Source organism: Mytilus galloprovincialis, chromosome 8, assembly GCF_965363235.1.
Source record: "Mytilus galloprovincialis chromosome 8, xbMytGall1.hap1.1, whole genome shotgun sequence".
NCBI lineage: Eukaryota > Metazoa > Mollusca > Bivalvia > Mytilida > Mytilidae > Mytilus > Mytilus galloprovincialis.
The window spans coordinates 79,177,934-79,199,390 of record NC_134845.1 but is presented as its reverse complement, the minus strand read 5'-3'; the positions used below and the strand labels follow the sequence as shown (position 1 = coordinate 79,199,390).

The 21,457-nt window shown below is 32.2% G+C and overlaps 1 long non-coding RNA gene across 1 annotated transcript; it reads right to left on the bottom strand.

Annotated features, from left to right (window-relative positions):
• Window positions 1-15,050: 15,050 nt before the first annotated feature.
• Window positions 15,051-17,163, bottom strand: LOC143043552 (uncharacterized). Its single transcript, XR_012968460.1, has 3 exons — window positions 16,976-17,163; window positions 15,935-16,031; window positions 15,051-15,301 (listed from the first exon to the last, which is right to left on the bottom strand). It is a non-coding gene; the product is annotated as an uncharacterized LOC143043552 (long non-coding RNA).
• Window positions 17,164-21,457: the final 4,294 nt, after the last annotated feature.

The following is a 21,457-nucleotide window of genomic DNA, read 5'->3' as shown; positions in this document are numbered from 1 at the left end:
AGAACAGAATCTGTATTTGATTCATAATATGTATTTGTGTTTGTTACCTGCAACGGCCTATGCAGACAGTAATTAACACAGACTGATAAACATTATTTCATTGCATTTGTGTTTAATAAAATTAAAGCTTTGCTGCGCACTGTCTGGCCAGCTAATCCCATACAAAGGTGTTGAGTTTATTTTGTAAATAATTTATGTTCGCTTGAAGTTATGAATAAAAACATAATACTTAATAAATAGCAGAGTCTATTTGAAGGCTCTCATTCATCATGAACAAGACATTTCCAGGAAGTTACAGTAGGTGTTCTTTTCATTCTTGTACAAAGTTGCTGGCATGTTTTTTTATTTAGGAAGGAGACCTGGTGAAAACTATGTAATATTCAAAGAATTTAGTAAGGAGAGGTACATTTTAAGTCTTCAAGCTCTAAGATTGAATTAAAAATGTGGATGTGAAATCGTTAAGAGAATGTTCCTGCTAGGTAAGCACAGAGTGTATTACTTGTTAATGTAGATCAGGCCCACGAGTAAAATTACACATTTGTAAAAAGCGAAGATTGATTATCAATAACATACAAATGCAGCATTTAATAGTGTTTTTTTTAGATATCACAAACGTAACAATGAAAGAAGGAACAACACAAGTCCTTTTTCAACAAACTAGATGTCAACGCAGGTTTTAGAAAGGGTGTGTAGTTTCTTGCCAACTGGTAGCACTTGGGTTGTTAATTGATTCAAGTAGAAATTCGAAGAAATAGAAGTATTTATTGATCATTAGATGTTACAATCGAGGGGAAACAAGGAATAATGGCAAGGAGAACATGGAGAAGAAGAACATATCAATTATCAAATGTGACGCAGATGGTACCAAATATATTCTGATTACGTCCTGAAAACTTTCATATTGTCATGCAAGCAGCATAAAGTTTTGGTTTGAATAATATTTGCATTACCTTATGCATGAGAGTGAAATTTGGACTGATTGGAAGACATCTTGAAATTGGCCGCCATATTTGATTTTATGGAGTGGGTCCATAACTAATATTTACTACCAAATATATGCATTTACAATTGTGAGCATGTTTATATCATTAAAACAACCTGAGAATTAAAGCATTAGTAATTGTATATCTTAAAATTTATGAGAGGAATGTTCAGGAAAACAAATGCACCACAAAGTAATACTGATGAACATGCATCATAAATAAAAATAAAAACCAGATCATCAAAGTGGCAAATGTGGACCATGCAATCTAGTTATTGTATCTGTGTTCTGTATTTTTTTCATAATGATAAAATGTCTGAAGACAGCCGAAACAGTCTATTTTTCGAAAAACATCATGCAGTGCAACACTAATATTTTTCAACTGGAAAGCAATACAGAAAGGCAGATAATAAATAATCCTTGCATAAGGTGACGATGGACCAATTAAAAAAGATCTTTGGCACAGATCTCAGTTTGATAATTATATCTCTATTCAAATAATGTCTTGAAAAAGTCAACATAACAGTCAAACAGTGGTGCATGTTTCATCAAAAGCAAAATTTGCCAACCTTCTGAGTTTTTACTACACTAACACGTGTTCTACTTGATCAAGGCTGAATTGAAGGTGTTGTTTGTATGCGACAATTTGTCGGCCTAGATATATTGTTCTGTTGCCTTGGACGTCAATTGTGTCATGTATGTCTCGTTGTTTGCTTTTGTCTGATGAATACAAATGGATATGTGGATAGATCTTATTCTTACCTGCATACATATTTGTCATAGGAAAGTCGAAAATTGTAACCTAACAAAACAACCAAACTATTTCAGAAAAAGAATTAAAATTGCCAGAATAATATGTTATGAGATGACTTTTTTTTAACAAAATATATTTGACTCTGTTTGAAAAATGAAAATGGTCATTTGATAACTTATATAAAAGATGGGCGAAAGATACCAGAGGGACAGTCAAACTCATAAATCGAAAAAAAATGACAACGCCATGACGAACAAAGAAAAAGACAAACGGACAGTTTATAATACAGAAGACACAACATAGAAAACTAAAGACTAAACAACACAAACCCCTACAAAAAGTCGGGGTGATCTTAGGTGCTCCGGAAGGGTAAACAGATCCTGCTCCACATGTGGCATGTTATGCTTATGTTATTACAAATCCGGTAAATAGTCTAGTTCGGTAGATAACATTCGTGAAATGGGAAGGGGGTTGTAGTTTGATATAAGGAACATATCCAATATCATCTGTGAAACGCTTATTCCATAACGGTCAACGAACTCATGACGGCGTCCATAAAATTTACAAGGGATGGTTTCATCTTCATCATTTGGAACTCTTTGTTTAAAAGCTTTTTTGTGAGCATCAACCCTTTATCAAGTAAATCATGATAGGAAATGCAATAATAATTAAAAGTACCAGACTTATAACATTATACGCAAGATGCGCGTTTCGACAACATCGTCAACATCAGCCCGGCAATATTGAATTAATTAGGGGATATATACTCCGTCTGCAGGTACTGCTGCTTACATACTCAGCTTACGTTCAACTATTGTAAATGTATTTATATTGTTATTGTTCTGTCTCTGTTAACTAGTATTGAGTTTTTAGAGAATTGATCTATATATCTATCGTACTTATGGTCTTATTACATATTGAAAAATTAAAGTATATAACTAGTATATTAATATCATCGACTGAATTTGTCAACGAGGTTGATAAATATATTATTAACATTTACTAATTCATCTGATGTTTTTTCTCGTCGACATTTTTGAAGAATTTAAAGAGATCATGATGCAAAGTGACATGCTTACTGAATACCTTAAAGATCAAGTATTGTTGTCGTTTGTTAAAAAAAAGATTTCGTCTATGCATACACATTTTTTGGTCTTTATTTTAGAGTTTAATATATAACAACGTTATGTCTAACATTTTCCAATAAATATACCGATATCGATTGCTCCGATTTACGTCTCTTGCACACTGGTGGATAGTTGTCACATATTGAATATTGTTAGTTATGTAACATCTCTTATTTTAATGGTGCACCACAGTAAATTATTCATGCATAGCAAAATTTAAATTATATATCTCGATATTGTTTAATGGAAATCGTTTTGTACGATCTTTTTAAAAGTTGAGACAACATTGAAAAATATGTAACAAGGCTTAGACTGGTTTCAAGAATAGCCTAACGTTTGGTTGTTGTATTAAGTTATCATCTTTTCTTAATTTATACTATTACATTCTTCTACATATAAGAAAGCAGATGTGGTATGATTGCCAATGAGACACATCTCCAAAAGGGACCAAAAGGACACATAAATTAACTATTATAGGTCACCATACGGTTTTCAACAATGAACAAAGCCCATACCACATAGTCAGCTATAAAATGCATATAAATGACAATGTCAAACTATTCAAACGAGAAAACTAGCATTTATGTACAAAAAATTAACGAAAAACAAATATGTAACACATTAACAAACGACAACCACTTACTTACAGGCTCCTGACTTGGGACAGGCACATACATAAATAATGTTTGCAAGTATTTTATTTTCTATATTAATTTTTCTCTTAAACATTTACCAAAGGATTTTTGCTTCTCTGTTTCAAAATAACAAGCTTTTTGAAAGACTGTTGATAGTATATACATAATATAACTTAAAAACAAGACAAAATTGATAGGTCCATGTGTTTGAGATATAAGCTATTTAAAATTTTGCAGGAAAGGATTCTCTCTACATTTTTCATTCAATAAACATTGGAAGCATTTTTCTTTCAAAAGCTATGAAAAAACTATGATTTCATAAGATTTTCAAATATCATAAAATTTAAGAAAAGAAAAGTGGGTCTTATTGGGATTTTTTTAATGGACGCTAGATGGATAAATTCAGAGGATTCCGAATATCTAACAAAACTTCCAAACAAGAGGATCGAACAAACTTATAAAAAGGAAATATAATATTCCACTTACTTGCACATACTGCACTTGAATTCGTATGTTGTAGTCAGGTCTCTAAAAAAATCAAAGCAGAAGATTACATAAAAAAAATACATAAAACGGTCGACGATCAATTATCCAGGTTAACAAAAAGACAGTTCGTTTGTTAGATTGGTCACATTACACTGAATAAAAAGTATGATTTCTATCACTAATTTTAAAAGTCTGAAAAGAACAAATTTCGTCTTCATTCTAAAAATGAATAAATTATGTTCTTTTTTTTTTTTTTTTTCTCGATAAATTCTTACTTACACTAATTTTTTTATGAAGTTAACTCCACAAATTCTAGACCGTTGGAATACAGTCTTAAATTTCTCAACTTTTTTTTCTCAGTATGGCTAGACATCTGCATTTTTGAGTTGTGTCCTGAACTTACTTGACAATTCTGAGCTTTACAAACCATGACCAAAATACATGATGTATATTTTAATTAAAAGGTAGTTCTCTTTATTGAATATACTGTTAGTTCAAGTAACAATTATTACAGCAACAAAAAGCATTCGGCATGTAAATATTTTAATAATTAAAAAAATGAATATGTTAATATTTTTATAAATACAAATATGAGTATGAAAATTATAACAAATACAAATGTGAGTGGTATTATTTATTAAAAAAAATATTTAAATATGGGTTTGTAAATTATTTAAAATTCGGATTCATAAATATCATAAATACGTGGTGAGCATGATCATAATGATGAATGATTGAAATGAATCATAATGTAGACATATTTCATTAATTTACAATAAATTATTGTATCCCTTTGTTCTAATTAATATGAAATAATTCAAACCTTATTTCAATTAAAGACAAATTAGCGATGAAAGCTTAAATTTCATTATTTAACACATACATCTATCGGGTTAAACATTTGTTTTATTCATAATACTGAAAAGCAGGAGAAATTATAAATTTTGAAAATAATGCAGGTTATTTGAGCCATGTGTGGTCATTTAGCATACAACAGGTATAAATAAAAACACCCAAACGTCATGACAGTGGTTACAAAGCAACTTGTAGATATCATTTTTATTTTGAAGCTGTAGCCCGCAGCTTCCACAATAATGTGCATTCCTTTTCGTATTGATGTAGCTGTGTCCTAAAAATATTACAATATAGGTCTTGAAATTGTTTTCGCCAATCTTTAACATACAAAACAGTTAATTGGATACACGTGATGGATTGGAACGCTTATATTAAATGAGGTGAATTGAACTTAGACTGGCGGCCTGATCAATTTTAATGCTTCGTCTACCTATAAGCAGTGTATGTGGACCACTGGCTACTATAAGCTGACTTTAGAAAGCTGTCAATACGGGTGAAAATATTCCAAACATAGTAAGACAATTAGTTGGAAACCAGTATTATATATTCGAATACAATATTGATATCTCTAATTGTTTCAGTATTAAAAGCGTTAAATAACCTTGAACATGAATTGTAGATTAAGTTTTACACCCCAATTTTTGCAGTCATTCAACATGAATAAATACAAATATTCTAATGCATATATAACAAATTATAAATAAACAATTCGAAAATGTTTGAAATTAAGATTTTAAAACAAATTCTGCGAAATTTCATGAATATTTTGCAAATTTACGTCACGGCAAAAGACGACGTCAAACGAATGAAAACTTTTGAGGATTTATTATTTCGTTACTTGTTCGCTTTAAATTCTGATAATATCTCATTAAGATGAAGTAATTAAGGGAGAACGCTGCTCAGGTTGAAGTAATTAGAATGCTACAAAATAGCATAGACAATAAAGCTATAACACTTTTTAACATGACTTTTGTTTTCATGTCTATTTAAGAAATCCATGTCAATTTTTTTGTATCATACAATTAGTAAAGAGAGGTAATTTTTCACATTTTCACTAGAAAAAACACCTTAACTTGATTAAAAAAATCTCATATAAGTAAAATATAAAACAATAAACCAACTACAATTTACAATATTTAGTATAAATACTTGTCAAATCGAAATGCGCATCTGGTGCAAGAAAATTAGTACCGTTAATTTTATTACTACCACTGGGTCGATGCCTCCGCTGGTGGACTATTAGTCCCCGAGGGTATCACCAGCCCAGTAGCCAGTACTTCGGAACTGGCATGAAAAAACGGATTTTTTGTGTTATTAAAATTTGCTGTTACATAGTATTAGAAATTATTATAAATTAAGGAATGTATCTCCCTCATACAAAGCTCTGATTCCTTTCACGGATTTGGCTATACTTTTTGGACCTCTTGGATTATAGCTCTTCATCTTTTATATAAGCTTTGGATTTCAAATATTTTGGCCACGAGCATCACTGAAGAGACATGTATTGTCGAAATGCGCATCTGGTGCAAGAAAATTAGTACCGTTAATTTTATTGCAAAGAATTAATACTTATTTTGCAGAATGATGATAAATTTCAGCGCCATCTATAACACGGATTTTTCCAAAAATCAACACTTCCGACAACCTTTTAGGGGGTTAAACAATGGGGAAATGTAATGAGAACCATATTCCAAAAATTCATAGTTAAAAAGGAAGGTCTTATGATCTTAAAAACTGATACAAGAAAAAAATCTTCATTTGAATTTTCAAAAACTGGATTTTCCTGAAAATCCACACTTTGTACTACCTTTGAAGGTGTAAAAATTGTAATCAGAACCACATTTCAAAATTTTTAATAATTAAAAAGGAAGGTCAAATGATCTTCAAAACTGATACAAGAAAAAAGTCAATATTGGAATTAGAAAATTTATAAGCTTGTTAATTTGAATTTTCAAAAATTGGATTTTCCCCAAAATCAACACTATTTACGACCTTTTAGGGCGTACAAATTAGGAAATAAGAAATCGTAATTGGAACCTTATTTCAAGAATTCAAATTTAAAAAGAAAGGTCTTATGATCTTCAAAGTTCTTAAAAAAAAATCCATGTTGGAATTAGAAAATAAACTGAATTTGAATTTTCTAAAAACTTTGATTTTGACCATTTTTGTTCAATTCCAGTAGTAATATTGCCTCATTTTACTTTTAAAACTTCATAAACAAGAATTAAAACATACCATTATACAGCAAATGAACATGTGATGTTATATAGTAAACAGTGTTTCCAACTTTTTCAATTTTTTTTAATCTGTAACCAAGTCATTTGTTGACCCTCACAGGAATTTGCCGGAAAATAGCAAATTCAAAAATCCAGAGTTTTGTGAAAATTTAACCCTTCTCATGCCTTAAAAAATTAACAAACTTTACATGCATACCATAATATGGTATAATTTAAACTATACCTCGAAATTAAAAGGGGGTTAAGTCAATCAATACACCATTCAGATACCAAAGTTCCCTTTACAATGTAAATATTGAAAAGTGCAGCAGTTGGTAATGCCATGTACAATACTCAAAGGTCATCCCTTTTTTTCATTTCGGAATCATTTGTATTAACTCAATAGCTGAAATATTTTTAATTATCACATAAATCTAGCTCAATAAAGTCCCTATGACCAATTTGATATAAAGTATTTTCCAAAATATCAATAGATGGACTTTCCAATTTTGCTTACACCAGAATTGCATGCATCAGATAATAAATGGATAGAAAAATAAACATACTCAATAAGATAAAAAATTACCTGAACATTATTTGACATGCCAATAAGTTTTTTTAACAAAACAAATTTATTCTCTAAAAACCATAATCCTTAAAAATTTAAGATAAATTTTGAATATGAAATTACCTAAATTATAGTGAGCACTTTCTTAAATACAAAAGAATTTTTTAACAAGCCCCAATCCGAAAGAAATGGTCAGCAAATTCAGATCTTTCTGATTATGATATTAATCCCATGCAAGGTCTTGATGCAATAAGATTTCCATATAAATTTGCTGAGAATGGGATTAAAACTGAAGCCACTTTTCATTGACATTCCCTAAATACTTTCGATAAACAAGATTTATCTTCCATTTGCAGGGTAACCTGCTCTTCTTAGAAGGAATGTTTTACTAACAACTGTGTTATTTGCATTTTTTCATTACACATAGCATTATGCAATAGGGCAAACTTAATGTGTTGCGTAAATTAATTCCACATGTTTTAATTTGCACAAATAAAAGAGAAACAAGAATGTGTCCATAGTACATGGATGCTTGTTTCACACTATCATTTTCTATGTTCATTGGAACGTGAAATTGGGATTTAAACTCTGATTATGCATTAAAATTGGAAAGATCATATCATAGGGAACATTTGTACTAAGTTTCAAGTTTATTGGTTTTCGACTTCATAAAAAACTACATTGACCAAAAACTTTAACCTGAAGCAGGACAGACGGACGGACGAACGAACAGACGCACATACCAGAAAACATAGTGCCCGTTAATGCAAATTGAATTGGTGATGTCTTCATGCCATTCACCTACATACGGGTTTTTGTTCATGTTTCTTGTAAATGGGAGGTAACTGCAACTTTCCAAAAATAGGGAATACCATGTCCAGAATTTGAGAATGAGACATAAACATTAAACTCAACGAAGATTGGAATGTTGTTCTATATTGGGGTACACAAATATCAAAGATCCATGCTAAAGTATATCAAGCTTCTGGTTTTAAACTTTTGAAAAAGTCAGATATGGCACCAACTATCTTCTTGATTTGGTGACATGCACTTTTCCATTTACATTCTCCTATTTCAGAACATCTTCTATTCCTTGGCGGCATCTCTCGCATATGAAATGCGTCAATGAGAAAAGGACATGCCACTTGCTGCTATTACATTTGCAGTTCTTGGTGTTATTACTTTTTTCTCTGTAAGAGGTGTCAAAGAAGGGAAAAGTAGTTTCGTTTGCAGGTTGTGGTCATATCTCATTGCAACTGAATCATAGGGAAAAGATGACAATTGTTTTGCTTCTGTTGGTGGAGCACAGTGATGGACAAGACGACTCAAAGCAACAACATCCTCCATCGTATCATGACCGTCATATGTTTCATTAAATACTGCATTTTACAAATTTGATTTTGAATATGAGGTTCATCCAGGTAATAAAGATTTGAATAATTGTAGCGTATCTTAAAGTTCAAGAATGGAACATGAAAATTCATTTATAATTGAACAATTATTTTAAGCACAAAATAGCACTGGTATGTCGTATGATTCGATGTTATGACAAATAATGACGTTTTCCTTGTACTGCGCTAATAATTGTAAAAAGAGCTTCAAAGCCTCTTTGATGCTAACAGATTTCACTTCTTGGCATGGCAAAATGTCTGGCTTCCTTCAACTTTGATCCCTGTTATTTCCTGTGCCTTAGGTGTTATCAGTTTCTTTGGAAGTGCATATGTGTTGATGGAACCTTTGTCTGATGTTGCATAAATATGTGTGATGTGAGAGTTTCTTGCTGAAATATAAAAAGCATAATATTGGAAAATCACTACATGATAGGCATGTTGAACAAGGATTAAAAAATGCATTAACTAGAAACATTTTAAACTTAACAAGCCCAAGCTTTTGAAGCCTGTCTTTTTTTTTTATTATTTATAATGTTTGAATGCCCATCGATCTCCTTTTTTGTTGTTTTCAAGATAGTAGCAAATTGAAGCTTAACTTGTCAAATCGGGGACTATAACTTAAATTGGATACTGAACAGTGCATTTTTTAATAAATTTGATTTGGAAATTGGAGACCTAATATTTGACCATACATTGTTGTTTGAGCATAGAAGCCATACATTTTTGGACATTTTACAGCTGACTATGCGGTATGGGCTTTGCTCATTATTGAAGACCTTACGGGGATCTATAGTTGTTATTTTTGTCTTATTTGGTCACTTGTGTGTAGTTGTGTCTGTGGCAATCATACCGCATCTTTTTAATATACAGTATATCTTGGAGGCAATCAAGTATAATATATAGCACAAACTGCTCACCCTTTTAAAGTACCTGAATTTAATTAATGTTTTAGTGTAGTTCGTCGGTTTTTTTTGTCATTTGCGCATATGTTGTTTTTGCAGTTGATCGATTTTATAATGAATTTGTCTGGTAATTTAGACACATTTTTTTTTTATGAAAAATATGGTTGCAATTTCAACGTTGAATAAAAGTTTCTCCATGTCCATATTAAAGAAGTTTTGAAAACATATATGTCAGATCAAAATTTATATAGAACATATATATCTTCCTATTGATTCATACCTAAGCCTGTTGCTTCAATGTCAAAGAAAATTGTATTCACTTTAGTTGACCATTCAATAATTTGGTATGCAAGTTGCAGGAATGAACCTGATATTTCTTCAATGTCATCCGAAAGGTGGTCTTCCAAACCAATGCCACAATAATAAGTGACACCTTCTCTAACTTCTCTAGTGGCACGCTTTTGATGTCTGAAATAATCCAAGTAAATAAATAGAAAAATTAGGCATCATAAAGGGTCTCTTCAGCCTTAGTCCATTTAATTGCAAACGCCTCAAAATCAGATGATGCTTTATATTGTGAATACATTTTATATCATTCAGTCAAAATAAAATTGAGTTATCATACAACATAGGAATCAGTGAAGGACAGAACACATGAATAGAGTAATTACTACATGTATAGAGCATTTCTCATTTGGCTGTGTACTTCCTAGTAATGAAAGTTTACCAGCATTCTCAGCATAAGTGGTGAACACACTTCTCTAAGCATTCTGAAGGGCCCCATCTGAAAGTGGTTTACCATGTGACAATGAGCTAAACTTCTCATTTCAATTGTCCAAGAACTGGCACCAACTGTTATTACAACTCTGATGTTGTCCAAAAGGGTGATCACAAAGAGCCAAGATGCTTTGGTTAATCATGTCTGGGTTTCAATTGCCTTCTGCCAGTATATAATTGAAACAGCGTTGCAAGTTCTTGATGACTTTAATTGTCAATGTTTAATTTTTTTTTCTTTATTTCATATAGACTGTCTCCCAGCAGTTTTTTTAATATGTTTCGAGTCTGACACTTTGTGATATTCGTATCAACATTTGCTCTCAATCTAGCAATAGTAGTGCTGTCTTCATCACTTACTATTGATCTAACCTTTTTTTCCAAAATATTTGACCATTTTTGTGACCATGTCTGCTTCCATACTCTGAGCACTCCCAAACCAATTCATGTGACATGCATGCGCAGGCGGTGGGGATTTAGATTTTCTGGCAAAGAGCTAACTCTGCGAGACTTGATGCTGACTGCATAATTGAGTATTTTCCCAGTGTCGGTACCTATCATAGAACAATGACCTGAAAATAAGTTATAGAAATTTTTAAAAACGGGGCCCAAAATTCAAAAACGTAAGACACGGTTAATTTCAGAATCTCAAGAAACCCCATATATTCAATTGTCGTTGAAATCAAACAATGTTTAATTTTGGACCCCGATATCGACCAATTTGAAGACTGGGTCCATAATCAAAAATTTAAATACATATTAAGATTCAGTATATCAAAAAAACAAAAGAATTAAATTTTTGTTGAAATCAAACTAGTTTTAATGTTTGACCTTTTGGACCTAAATGTGGACCAATTTTAAAACGGGACCAAAAATCAAAAATCTAAATACACTGTAAGATTCAGCATATCAAAGAACCCCAATAATTCAATTTTTAATTAATTCAAACACAGTTTAATTTTGGACCTTTTCGACCTCAATGTTGACCAATTTAGGCCACATTTAAAAATATTTTGGTTTGTCGAAACCCTACCCAAAGGTTGAAACAGTGGGTAGGTAGGTAGGTAGGCATTTAATTTCATTTTTTTTCCAGTAAGAGATATCAAAGCGTCAAATATTTGTTTAGTCTCCATGTCTATCTGATAACATAAACACTTGTTTACATTTGGACATTAAAAGATTTTGATTAGGCAGCTATTTTGTTTGGGTAGATAGGGTTACGGCAAAGAAAAAATAATCTTTTTAATTGTTTTAAAAACGGGGCCAAAATCCAAAAACTTCATACATGGACATTGTAAGTTTCAGCATATTTAAGAACCCAAATAATAAGCAATTTATACAAAGCATTAGATAAGTATTGTTTTTGACCCCTGACTCCTAAATAGTTAGGGCATAACCACCCATCCCCCAAAACAAAATCAATCCTAACGTTCCTTTTTTTGGTATGTAACCTTGTGATATAATTTTTGAAAGATCCATACACTTTCACTCAAGTTATTGTTTGGACCCTTTTTTAGACCCCTAATGTCTAAACTGTTTGGACCATAACCCCCAAAATCAATCCCAACCAACCTTTGTGTTAAAATTTAATAGAGATCCATTCACTTAAACTAAAGTTATTGTCCTGGAAACTAAGTGTCTTCAGACAACGCGGACAACGACGACGTTATACCAATATACAACCGCAAAATGGTTTGCGTTCGTATAAAACAAATTGATTATGAACGCTCCTTGTAACTATGAATCTATGAGTTGTCGAACTAGTTCTATCAATTTCTACAATGTACACATGTTATGTTTAAGGTGCATTGCTTTTAGAATTCAATGAAATAAACATTGTTTTTCCAGTTCATCGATATATGAATAGGGTCAATGCAGTGAAAAAAGTTTTCCATTCTGTATTTTTTTGGCATGTTCATTGTTTAAAAATCTAACCAGAGCAAAGTCAGCAATGGACATCTTGCCCTTATTCAATGAAAATGCAGGTACTTAGAATCGCAACCATTGTACTGTAGCCTGTGGTAAAACAGAGGTGTGGAAAGTTTCAACTTTTGTTGCAACATTATAAAGTGAGATAAATTTCAAATCCTTTTTTGCGACATTATAAAGTGGAAGTTATATGGAAATCATTCATTTTTTTAAGAGGCGTTTGCTGTTGCTAAATTTTATTGGTCGGTGTATCATTGTTCACTTTTCCTGTAATTCGTTTAAAGAGTGTGGTAAAGGGTATTTGGTGCAAGGTTTTTAACCTTTTTATTTCACGTTTGTTCATGAAAGAATGGTCTATTTTTGTTTTTTGTGTTTTTTATTTCATGTGTTAATGTGTCCAGAATCCTCCCCCTCCTTTAATACGTACTAGAACACACCCGCGAAATCGCGGGCATAAACAGCTTGTGAACTGTTGTAGGATGATTTTATGTAAACGATATTATGTATGGAGAATTTCATAAAAGGTATCAAAAGCCCTCTCCCTTTTTCCAAAGTCCGATATTTGTTTCCTTTCTGTTAAATTCAATTATTTTCGTGTGCCTGGCCTCAGACCACAATTATTCTTCTACTTTGCTACAATGCTTCTTTTGGTAAAAGTAAAATCAAATTAAAAATTTGCACCGTTTCAAACATGAAATAAATGTAACTGCTTATATATAGACCATTATTAGTCTAATAAAATATGCTTCTAGGACAATCCATCAGTGCTTTTTCTTTTGAGAGCCTTATTAACATGCCAATGGTAGGATATGAATCATGTATAAATGACTAAGACCGACTAAGGCTAATTTGAGGGGTGGTCAGAGGGGTCCTGATCCCGAAATCCCGGGATTAAAACCATGAAATCCCGAGATGCAAAATTTAAAAAAAAATCATATCCAGAAATCCAGAAATCGAAAAATGTATCCCCGGATCCCGTAAGGATGAATTCCCAAATCCCGAGCTTAAAAACACCCGATCCCGACACCTCGAAATAGGTCCTGCCTCCCTCTAATTTCTACCTTACTTTCATTTTTGCCAAATCACTATTTTCCCTTTCAACAATAAATTTGTATGCCCCATTTATGGGCATTATGTTTTCTAGTCTGTGCATCCGTGCATGCGTTTGTTCGTTCGTTCGTTCGTTCGTCCGTTCGTCCGTCCGTCCGTCCGTCTGTCCCGCTTCAGGTTAAAGGTTTTGGTGGAGGTAGTTTTAGATGAAGTTTAGCATGTTTTACTTTTTTTAATATATATGCAAGTGGTATGACCCCTTAAATAGTAAACATTTCAAAGAAAACAGTATACAGAAACAGGGACTTTCTATACTAACATAGAAAGTCCCTGACAGAATACAGAGAGTCTGTATATATTAAAGTAGTATAATCGTAGTTTAAAAGAAGATAAACGCGAAAAATAATTGTCGTCTATAAGGAGATATAATAGTTGTGGTTCTTGCGATCTAAACACCATGATAATGAGAACGCTCTGATTGGCTTATTTATTTTTCATTTTTGTTATCTATCATACGATTGGTTGTATTTGTAAATGTTTCAAACCGGAAGTCTTATCTATGATTAAAAGTTAGTCCGATGACGGAATCATATCCGGACACCTTTTTTGTCGTTTTTCTCCCAAAATAACTCAATCTGAATAATCATAAGAATGGATGACAAATGTGATTATGCATATTACCTATAGGACACAGAGGCATGATGATTGATTTATTGTGGAAGGAAGAGAAGCGACACACAAAATGAGGTCTTCTCGTTTAATAGTATAGATGTGTTTTCATCTTTTGTGAGCACATAATATTCCTACATTTAAGAATGTCAAATTTGGGACCATTTATACAGACATCATTTAGAGAATGACCTACCAGATAAACTGTTTTAAGACCTTCCACTGTCCCTCATTTGCCATCCCACATCTACAGCAGCTGTTATACTAGCTTGGTCTTTATTTCTGAAAGTAAAAATGACAGTTTCCATTACAGTATAATACTGACGAACTATATATATAAACATTTGAATTTCTTCAGGATAAATTGGTTGGTCAAAAACAGATAACTCTATTCCTTAGCTGGGATATCACACAATGTCATGTACATATATTTTACAGTACTATTTCTGAATTAATCGTATGTCATATTTTGTTTGCTTAATTTCGTTGTATCGTTTGTTTGTCAATTGATGTTAATACAATGTTTGGTCTTTTTACCTGCGACACCAAAGGTGACGGCCTATGGAGTTTGAAAATTCTTCAATATAGCACTTTCTGGACTTTTTTCTAACCGCTTGATTTATTGAGCTGATTTTAAACCAGTTGCCTTTCACCCAGTCCGACATTTATTGAAAAATCATTTCTGATTACCTTCTGTTGTTCAAGCTTCCAATCAAGTTTCATGAAACTTAGTTCAATAGTTTCAGTTGGGAAAGAGATGAAAAGAATATATGCATGTCTCCCTATAAAAGTAAGGCAGCCATAACTATATAACACCAGTAAAAGTTTCTTTTGCTACTTCCTGTAGTGCAACTCCAAAATCCTTTTGTCTGGCTGACATCAAACAATGGCTCACAGGAGGAATATTTAAGCCAGATGTTAATGTCTTCGTTTGCCTTTCACTAATTCCGGCATTTATTGAAGCTATAACAATTGAAAAAAAACTATATTATAGTGCAGTAAAGGTGATTCTATAAATCAAAATCATATTCTAATATAACATTTTTGTAATGCACATTTTAATTTGGTAATAACTGACCGTACAATTCTCTATCTACATGCCTTGGCTAGGCCAGGCATGTTCTTAACTCCCATTTGGCAGCCATTTTGATTGCAATAGATCAGGCATTCTGTTTGCACCATTGATACCAAATCCAAAATGACCTTACTTTTTAAACATTGTTTTAAGCTATTTAATCAACATTTGAGGCAAACAGCAAGTTAAATATGCCAAATAGTTAAAAGAAAACATACCTCAAGCTGGCAAGTAACGTCATATGTTTACACTGATTATCAACGCCAAAGACGTTGACATCTTATTGAGGAATTTTTTTATTCTAAATTTTTGTAAGCAAAACAAGACTTTCAACACCAAGATTGCATAAGAATCACTATGAAAAAAAAATATAAGAATACCTGACCTGGTCAAACTTGATTTGACGTTCAAAAACCTCTGTTTACTGGCTCAGACATACAGACTGATTACTATAGGGTGCCTATGGGCCTGATTAGTTACACTCATGTCTACATTGTATTTATGTAAGTGATATCAAATACCTGAAGCAAGCTTTACATTTGCATCCCATATTCTCTCCTGTCTTTTCCCAGTTGGTATATCACTGACATGTCTGCAAACTATTTTACTACAAGGAATCTGCCAAAAAAAGTTAAACCACATCTTTAAACATCATCTTAATTTTGATTCCATTTTATTCATAAATATATAATACTTGAAAGAAAAGTCAGGCCGTTTTCTACTGTAAAAATTTTACAAAGCAAAATACAGCAAAACAGAAAATAAATTTAAATTTTAAAGTTTAGATAAATCAAAATTTAATTCCCCATTGACGCGAATATCTATTTTTTTATATTTTTAGGTTAATAAAGAAATATTTTTAAAAAAACAAAAAAAAGGGGCACAACTCAGGAACAATGAAAGTGATGCCACCCACATTGGAACGTGGTCTGTGTTTTGTAATATTATAAGCATTGTGTATAAACTACAAAACATTTTGATGATGCAAACTTAAGTTAGAGAACGGAAAACAATTACGTATGTACAGATGCACCTACGTACAAGGACTCAGCTAAATGAACCCGTCGCTGAACAACGGGGGCCGAACAAAACATGTGCAGGTCTATTGACATATGCTAAGAAAGTCAATTCTACTAATAAACTCAAAATCGTTAACTTTTTTTTAGATCTACTTCCTGTTCCGGTTTTCCCCGCATTCGCGCAAAAATCTACTTCCTTTTCCGGTCTTGTTTGCATGAGACTTTGAATAAAATATATATTTATCAGTCTAGTAAAATATAAAATTGGAACTCAATACAAATTTATTTTTAATATTTGTTTGATATGAAGAAACGTTACCTGATGAAAGCGTTTCTTTTGTTTACATTGAATATGACGTCATAACTTAAAGAACGTCACAGAACCAAAAACGGAAACGTTACGGTATTTCCGTTTCTTTTATCAACATGTTTTTGTTAAAAAGAAAATACATAAAGACTTCGTCCCCATTCACAGGTTATGTCTGTCTCATATTAACAGCAACAATTTGCATGATCACACAGGATAATTTAACCCAGTTGTACCTTTTGAATAGCAGACAATCCACACGTAAGTATACTTGTAGTGTGTCCAAGTTGAAGAGGAAGTCCACATTTTGCACATGCCCGCAATCCATCAGCAAGTGTACCAAGCTCCACAACTCTTCATCCTCCTCGCCATTGTGTAAAGTTTCTTGAATTTGGTAGTTGAACCTCTTCTCCATGATCAGCTCCAATTTGAAACACTAAAATTACAAACAGAAACTTGATGTTAAAAGCTAGATGTTATTTCTTGTGAATTAGTTGTGATGTTAAAATAAGGGAATATGCCTTCCCCTTCAATAACAATTGATAGATCTAATTTTTATTTTTATTTAGATTGGCCGTACTGTATTGAACAATACATAACATATATGTCAAGTTTCTATAACTTCTATTTTTTTTATTTATTCCTATTCAGTTTTTCTGATTGTGGCTCTTTTTAGTTAGGGACAGTATTGATATAGGTCTTCCTTACCTTTAATCACATTGACTAGAGAGATGTTGAATCATGTTCGTCTGTAAGGGAAGCTAAAGTAGGTGTACATGTTTGTTCACATCACCAATCCCATTGTTCCTGAATTTCTAAATAAACATAAGATTAGATTTTATTCATTGTTCCATCAAAAGAAAGAAATTATTTAATGTATTTTTTGTGTCAATAATTACTATGAAAGTTCAGCCTACATCTAGCCTGCAAAATGCAGTCGGGTTGCACGACATGAGTAAAAGTGATTCATTGCATTACACATTTCAGAAACAGTTGTAAATTATTAGTTATGTTGATAATATTTGTATAATCATATAAATAAAGGGTCACGATAGAATTGCATATATATATAATATATATATATTAAATGACTGAATAAATAGTCAACGATCAATCTTACAGGGCGATGGATCATGTAATATGATTCTGTACACTACAAAATATAATATATAACAAGTCAAAAAGGGTACAACATCACCATTAAATAACTATAAAATGAACATATATTAGATATTTCGGGTAACAGATACATTTTATTTTCATTTGGCATATCTTTGTAATCTTTGCGCCGTGTTAGGAAATTTAAAAAATTGAATCAGCGTCTGGTGTTTGCTTAAATTGTATAAATTCAAGATTTAGAAAAAGTTTCTCAGTTTGAATATATTGACATGATTCATTTGACATCGTGCTCTTATTGAAGAAGGATATCTGTTATCCGAAATATCTAATATTTGTTCATTTTATAGTTATTTAATGGTGATGTTGTACCCTTTTTGACTTGTTATATATATACATATATATATATATATATATATATATATATATATATATATATACAACTCGTCTAAACATCAACCCAACAATGTTAGATCTGTAAATTTCCTTTCGCAAATTTTTGGTTCTTCCCTCGCCGGGATTCGAACCCATGCTACTGTGATATCGTGACACCAAATCGCCTGCACTGCAGCCGTCCCGCTAGACCACACGACCACCTGGGCTCTCAAAAAAAGAGCTTTCGGTGGCCATATGTTACCTTTCCACGTCAGTTTTAATCTAGCGGCGTACTACAGTACATGATATATAAGGTATGAAGATGTTATTGTTACAGATCAGCTAAATTATCTATAGTAAAGGATCCTACAAATAAATGTAAGATACAGTCACAGAAAATAATTATATTCATAAGTACGTCTGAGTCAGTGACAACCCTACAACAGATGTATCCATCGGATCGCCATCAATGATGGTGATACATGGCTGTGTACATAATGTATATACAACTCGTCTAAACATCAACCCAACAATGTTAGATCTGTAAATTTGCTTTCGCAAATTTTTGGTTCTTCCCTCGCCGGGATTCGAACCCATGCTACTGTGATATCGTGACACCAAATCGCCTGCACTGCAGCCGTCCCGCTAGACCACACGACCACCTGGGCTCTACAAAAATAAAGCCTTCGGTGGCCGTGTGTTACCTTTCCTCGTCAGTTTTAATCTAGCGGTGTACTACAGTACATGATATATAAGGCTGGAAGATGTTATTGTTACAGATCAGCTAAATTATCTATAGTAAAGGATCCTACAAATTAATGTAAGATACAGTCACAGAAAATAATTATATTCATAAGTACGTCTGAGTCAGTGACAACCCTACAACAGATTTATCCATCGGATCACCATCATGGCTGTGTACATTATGTATATACAACTCGTCTAAACATCAACCCAACAATGAGCTGATTTGTTGGGTTGATGTTTAGACTAAATATATATATATATATATATATAGTGTCTAAAAATAGCAACAATCAACATTCAGTCAATCTAAGTATGGATCAGTTTGTAAATAAACTGATGAACTGATGCAGTTACTAAATCAAATTATATAAGTGTATAAAATGGTCCCCCACTTATGACAATTTCTGGATCCATCACTGATTTCCGTGTTCAGACCTTCCCCCATTATTATGATTGTGTTGCCACATTTTGGACAAAATATAGGATTAGGTCATAATTGCGATGCATAAAAACCTAATTTCTTAATTTCATGCATACAGGTTTGAACAGGTCGGATTTTTAATCTAGGATTATATCCATTGTAGGGTACATCATGACATCGAACTTGCAATATGCCCCACTTCCGACAATAATTATGCCGTCTTGGAAGGCTATTTTAATTCTTTGCTTTCAAAAGCAAAAAAAGAAAATTGCCTTTCAAGACGTCTTAATTATTTGGACTACCCCATCAGTGGGCATCACTTCTTTACTTGAGTTACTTAAATGGTACTTATTTATAGTTTAGTTTACATATATTACATTTCGGTACAAACATTGGCCATTTCGTAAATATATGAAGCATTTCATAAAAAGATTTATCATTTTGCAAATTCAATATGATGAATGATGTCCAGGGCACAAGTTCCACTGCCACATGCACATACCCTTTCTCACTTACTCGTCATATTCTGGTGTGTCGAATATAAGTGGTCTTCTTGGGGTGCATTCCATCGCTTCTTCTGTGCCTCAGAAACTTTCTCGTACCGTAATTTTGTACTTTTTGTGGAAGAAACCATCTTTTTTAGATCGCCCCATTGTGTCGTCTGGCGATTTGTTTACATTGCCGGGAAACAGCGCGTCCTTTGAAGTGTCGATAAATTAGTTATGAATATTTTATTTTAACAATAAAAATATTTTTTATTATTCTGGCAATATAAACATAATATTATTGTTAGTAATATGATTTCTTTATTATTCATTTTTTTTTAAATCGACCTCGTTTTACGATAAACATCTTATTTACCGCAGCCAAAAGCTGACCAGCAAATTCCCTTAAGGTAGGTGCTATTCATTTATGGTTCTGTTGCATTTACTGAAAATTTATGGATTTTATAAAGTTAGTATGGCGGTCAACTCCTTAGTAACGACCTGTCAATTGTGTATGTGAACATTTCATGGAAACTATAGTAGCTACAAGTGTTATACAAAAAAAAAGGTATTTTATATCTCGAATAGTCGGCTTAAGAATTATAAGGATGAAACCCATTATTTCTAGAGTTTATTGGTGTGTAAACCGGGGCTCTTACTCTAAACTTAACATAACATCGCCCCAGTTTACACATCAATAACTTCAAAAAATGTGTTTAATCCTATAATAAGGAGTAAAGGTTGAAACTAGTTCTAGTTAATTTAAAAAAAATATTTGAACCGTTTATGTTCCTGAAGTTTTGTATTTGCTGCTTCTACATAAAATTTTGTGTAATCAAGATTCAAAATAAAGTTGAAGTTGACAGGTAGCATTGCAACTAGTTTCATGATGACGGTTGTAACTCCCTGAGCTGTAACTTTTAGTGAATATTAACTGAAATCAATGAAACATGTTTATTATGATTAGTTTAAAAAGATAGATTTTCAATCAAATTATCTCAATAGTTTTTATGTTTTGTCGAGTTTCTCATTGTATCGTTTTCTGAAATCTGAAATCAGTTCAATAAGTTCGAAGATCTTATTTAAAATTCAATTGTTAACCAGCTGTCTGAATTTGTTTTGAGGCTTTATCTGCCAATTTAAAATAATAAAACACGTTTCCAGTGTTCTTTTTTCTCAAACACCACTCCCTTGTTTTCCGTGTTGCAGATTTTGAGGCTTTATATGCCAGTTTCAGAATAATAAAATACGTTTGATAACTTATCTCATATGATTTATATGGACATAATTTCTATCCTATGCCTGCTTCTTTGTAAAATAATTTGGTTACACTAAAACAATGTATTTCATCCAAAAACTTATAGATTTATTTTGAATCCATATGAAATGTCCTGATATATAACGTTCAAAATACGTTTGTCAATCAATTGACGAAGGCGGGACAAACAGTAATTAAAATCCAATGTACAAAGTGTTGATAGTGGTAATGCTCTAGTACATTAAAGAAACATTATCATAAATGAAAGACAATGGTGTATAAACTACAAAAGAGGCATAACAATATTATGTAATCA